Below are 5,557 nucleotides of genomic sequence, written 5' to 3' on the forward strand. Positions count from 1 at the left end.
AAAGGTCCGAAAACTTACACTAATACTCATTGAATTAACGTTTTACATAAAAATTTATGGAAAAAAATATGTTCAGATGTGTGTTAAATTTACTATAATATATCATAAATTATTATTGTCCTGCACACATTTCTGTAAATTACGTTTTACTCATTTAGTCCAACTTGGGCCACTATTATTCAACCCTAGTTTTTCAATGTTATTTACATATTATAATAGGTACCTACTTATTTAATTGGTAAACAAGAAAGTTACCTACCTATTATTTAATAGGTACCTGACAAGAATGTTTTTATTTTTTTTTAAATATATTTGTTAAATTTAGAAAATTGTCTAGTATTTTTTAAGAATTTAACATACTGCCTTAAGTTAGCTTAAGTAATAGATAACATATAGGTTTTTCATAAGAAAAGCATGAATGCCCCATGTTGTCGAAATAATTCAATACAACATTGGGCAAACAGTAAAATAAAAAAAACCTTAAGAGGAATCATTTGTATGTTGTACGATTCAAATGCAACAAAAATCAGTAAATCGAACCTTAACTAAAAAAAAAAGGTGCAGGGTAAGTGAATGTCGCTCTGCTGTACATAAGGTTACAAGTGGGTGACTGTATATATATTTAATTACAATTAAATATTTAAATAAATCAAATTGAAGACTCTACCGTCCTAAACCCATGCTACGACAATGAAAAATTAGCATGTACAAAACGCCAAAATAATAAACAGGTGGTTTAGGTTTGGGTACCAGAAGCATAATATGCGCTATAATTGCCCGTAAAGTACATTTATTTTTTTTAATAAATTGATATAATTACAAACAAAATTATTTAGACAAAGACATAGGTATAAATAAATAAACGGCAGATACGTAATTACGGTACATAATATAAATCACTGTGAAAATAAACATGAGTACAGCAAGGCCTGAAACATAACGTCATACAAGGCATTAGGGCTAAAAGGTGCACTGGTATACACACCACTGCATAAAAATATAATAATAATAATACATGAACCGCAGTGTCCAGTATTAATGGTTATAACATGGATTATAATTTTAACCATAATAAATTAATGTAAGATGTGAGGAGGTTTTTTAGGTTTAATTATGTGACTGCAGCTAAAATCTAACTAAACTCTGTTCTTAAAAACAATGGGCTCCAAGGCCACAAGGGCCGCTGGCCGACCCTGCAGCGGGCCCGCGGTTTAATTCAGCAAACCTGCAAAAGTTGCATAATTTTGAAAGATTACTAAATTATACTATGTTTAAGCCTTATAACTTATGTATTTTGTCTTCAAAGTTAAAATTCAATAGAAATATTATTTTGGTTTTCGTAGTTTCATTTCTGTGTACCTAATTAATAATAATTATTTACTATTTAGTATTTTGTAGTTTAAAATTGTTCAATTGTTTCATAATTTATATTAAACAAATTAATCATTATTCCCCTCGTCAAGCTGCACGTTAAAATCATACTGAGTGATTTATTAAGCATTCTCACACTATTATTATGCTATTATAGTATTATCACTATTATTATTATACAATATACATATTATTATAAATTATAATATAATATTATATTTATATTAAAATTCTGATTTTTAGAATTTTTAAATACACTTGAATATTTTCGAATCCCTACTTGAGATTTTCTGTAGCATTTAAGGATTATCCTTAGTAAAAACATTTAAATTTAAATATAAATATATCAACATTTTCAAGAAAACCACCTGCTAATAATTTGCAGTAAAAAAAGTAATTACCTCTTGAAAAATATAAGTTTTATAGCTACAGAACACTCCTTAAGTAGTAAAAAAAATATCAGAAATTTAAAATATGGTCTTTAGGTACTTAAAACTTAAAAAGGTGGGCAAGTGGATGTCGCTCTGCTGAACAATAGGTTACGAATGGGTCACTGTATAATGGATGGTATTAAATTTGAATTCAACTATAAAATATCACTGAATAAGAAAAACATTTCTGAGCGGAGAAGGTATGTAGACTTATCTATGGTATTAAAAAAAAATTGACCTTTTATAGGTACCTATAATAAATTCCAAATTAATCATATCTATGATATAATAAACTGTGCTTATATATTTTTTAGATTTTTTGGTGACAGGATTAACTATATTTACGCAGAATCTTGTTTTCAATTTTGAATCCTTAGATATAAAAGTTGAACATTTTATAAATTTTCAACTACAAAATAATTATTCAATTTTAAATTGATACATTTTGTCAAAATTCAATCTTTAAATGCTTATAAAAAAAAATCGTGCTTATGTATTTTTAATATTTTTTTAACTACTATTGTAACAATATATCAGGAGCCTTGTATTAAATGTTTACACTTTTTGGCGCAATAGATAAAACTTTATTGATATTTATAGAAAAAAAACTAAAAAAATTGAAAACTTACAATGTCCGTAAACAGTTCAAAACAAATCAAAATATTTTGAAAATTTTATCATGTATAGAAAATTCTAATATAAACATTCAGTGAAATTTTCAAGTTTCTACAGTCACTCGTTTTTAATTACAACAAAATAAGATAATCGTTACGTAAGAAAGCGAGTGAATATCAAATGTTGTAAAAATATGAATTTCAAACGCTCATAAAAATTTAATTTGAGTTTCTTATAAACATTTTTTTTTTTGATAAAGGTAGATTATCATATAAAGAATCTTGTATTACATTTTAAAATCTTAGTTCTAAAAAGAACAATTTTTACGAATTATTAACTCAAAATAATTTGCTAATGTCGTAATTTTTACGTATTTTGTCAATATATAAACTTTAAATGCTTATAAAAAAAAAATTGTGACTGGATTTTTAATTTTTTTCATCTGCCATTGAAACAATATACTAGGACCTTTCTATTAAATTTTCAAGCTTTTTTAACCAACAAATAAAATTGTATTGATATTTATAGAAAAAAAAAATAAAAAAGCAGGTAAGTGGATGTCGCTCTGCTGTAAAGTAGGTTACAAGTGGGTCATTGTATAATGGGTTGTATTAAACTTGAATTCAATGATAAAATATCATTGTAGAAGAAAAACGATTCTGAGCGGAGACGATTTGTCAGTCTGGATATTTTATATTGTTATTATTCCAGCATAAGTCTAGTTTAGCACCCCCGCGAATTTTTCGATTTTTTTTTTTGGAAACCTATGTATTTCAACGTGCTTAAAACGATGGCGTAAAAATATATTTACGGAATTGATTATTTTGAAAGTTATAGTCTTCCAATGTTTGCGATTTTACATTTATGCACTACTATAATGCCGCGCGCTGCGGTATAACAATTTATTTTTTTTTACGTTTTTTAACAAATTATGCATCGATTTGTTATGTAAAATCACCTTGGGCAGTCATCCGAATTAAACAAAGTTGTTAAAAAGCGCATAATGTGCTACGCTGTGCTCGGACAAAAAAATCGAAAATATCCTCCGGTTTGCTGTGTAAAACCACATTGGGTAGGCCTCGGAATTAAACAAAGTTGTTATAACCAGAGTGTTAAAGTGACATAAGTATAATATTATAAGCCTCCGCGCGGCATTAAGTATAGTGTTGCGCGCATACGTAGGTATTAAACCTAAAATCGAAAACTATTTGGAAGGCTATAACTTCCAAAATAATCATTTCCGCAAATTTATTTTTACACCATCGTTTTAAACTCGTTGAAATACATTGGTTTCTGAAAAATTCGCGAGGGCGCTAAACTAGCCATGCCGGATTTTTAGAAAAATGTCAAACATCATAATACTAATATAATAGGTATACTATATATTATATTATATATAATACGCTGTTATTAAAATAATTAAAATTATAGAATTTTAATAATTCACAAGTAAAACATATTTCTGGCCACAACATTTTGGCGCCCCCAAAATACTGGCGCCTGGGGGAAGTTGTACCCAGGGCCGGGGCCCCCCTAAATGCGGCCCTGTATATAGGTATAATATACTCTAAACCTAAACATTAATCATAACTAAGTCATAATGTATTATACAAAGGATAGAAATAAATTAATTTCTCTAAATAATTGTATTCATACGTACGATATATTTTATACTTAGAGATATTGTATTTACTAAACGTATTGTTCTTATATTACGGTGTTTATTAAATCCCAGTGTCGTGTGTGAGGAGAGCAAAATCTTTATAACAATCTGAATACCTACGAGACAACTACAATTATATTGCTATAGAAACGGAAAAATATAAAATAAATGTTAATTTTTTTCTTTAGACTTTAGTGACTCACCATTATTGGATTTTGAAACATTAATACATAATATCAAATAACTTAAAAACTGAATTTTTCTTTATATAGAATTTTTAATTTGCAGTTAATAATATAATATTATTTTATATACCTACCTATTAAAAAACCAAGCATGTGGGTACGGTTCTACTCTACATTAGGTGACAATAATTTTTAATTTTTAGTGTGAATAAAATAAAACGAAAAAATTAAATTAAATTTTTTTTTTTTTACTGTAAATATTTATTTAAGAATAATCATTATACCAACACAATTTATAGTTATTAGTTATTGTACCTAGATATTATACATTAAATATTTTTGGTATGATGTAGCTTTAACTCTTCCCATTATAATCTTGTTTTTCTGACTGAATACCAGGTAGCCAAATCCCTAATTCATTATCTGTAAGTGTTTAACACTAAAATTTGTAGCCAGTCTTTTATTATTACCAGATTTATGTAGGGTGGGTAATAAATGGCAGAGCTGTCACTATATTTCGAAAACAGTCACTTTTCTCACTTACTTATTTATTTTAATGTTTCGAGACAGAAACCGAAATTAATCATATGATTTTTAATAGTTTGTTCATTTAATTTTATCCACGAACTAAGATATCTTAGTCAGTGATTTCACCGCAGACTAGGTTTGGAGAGTGTCCATTCTGATTTCACCTTTCTGTGGTTGTTGTAGACTATAAAAAAAAAGATTTGCTGGTGATATTGTATGACCAGTGGATGTAATACCTATACATATACCTATACATCCATTACCTGTGGGTGTATTAAACACAGTTGTGTGCCACTATAACCAATATTTATATATATACAGATTTGAACAGAAAGAACTGACCAAAAAAAAAAAAAAAAAATGTATGCTACTTAAACATATGACAAAAATTGATAAAATTATAGAATTAGTAAATAGTTTTAGAAATATACCCATGTCAGCAAATTTCCAAAATTAATATTTTTAAAAAAGTTATGCGTCCCACATTCATTTAATCACAAAAATATTGATATTTAAAAAAAATTCTAAAAAATAAACTACTTGATTTAGATAAATGTTTTTACCATCCAAATCGTTCTTATAATCAGATTCACAAATTGGCCATTTTGAATTTATTCAAAAAATTTAAATCAAATTTAAAATTTAAAATTTTCAGTATTAAAAAATAATTTTAGATTCTGAACGAAGTGATGAATGTATTGATTTTACAATGATGTGTGTTTTTTTTTTTTTTTTTGTGTCTGACGACAACTTTTGGAGCAGTA

The sequence above is a fragment of the Acyrthosiphon pisum genome, chromosome X (assembly GCF_005508785.2).
Source record: "Acyrthosiphon pisum isolate AL4f chromosome X, pea_aphid_22Mar2018_4r6ur, whole genome shotgun sequence".
Classification (NCBI taxonomy): domain Eukaryota; kingdom Metazoa; phylum Arthropoda; class Insecta; order Hemiptera; family Aphididae; genus Acyrthosiphon; species Acyrthosiphon pisum.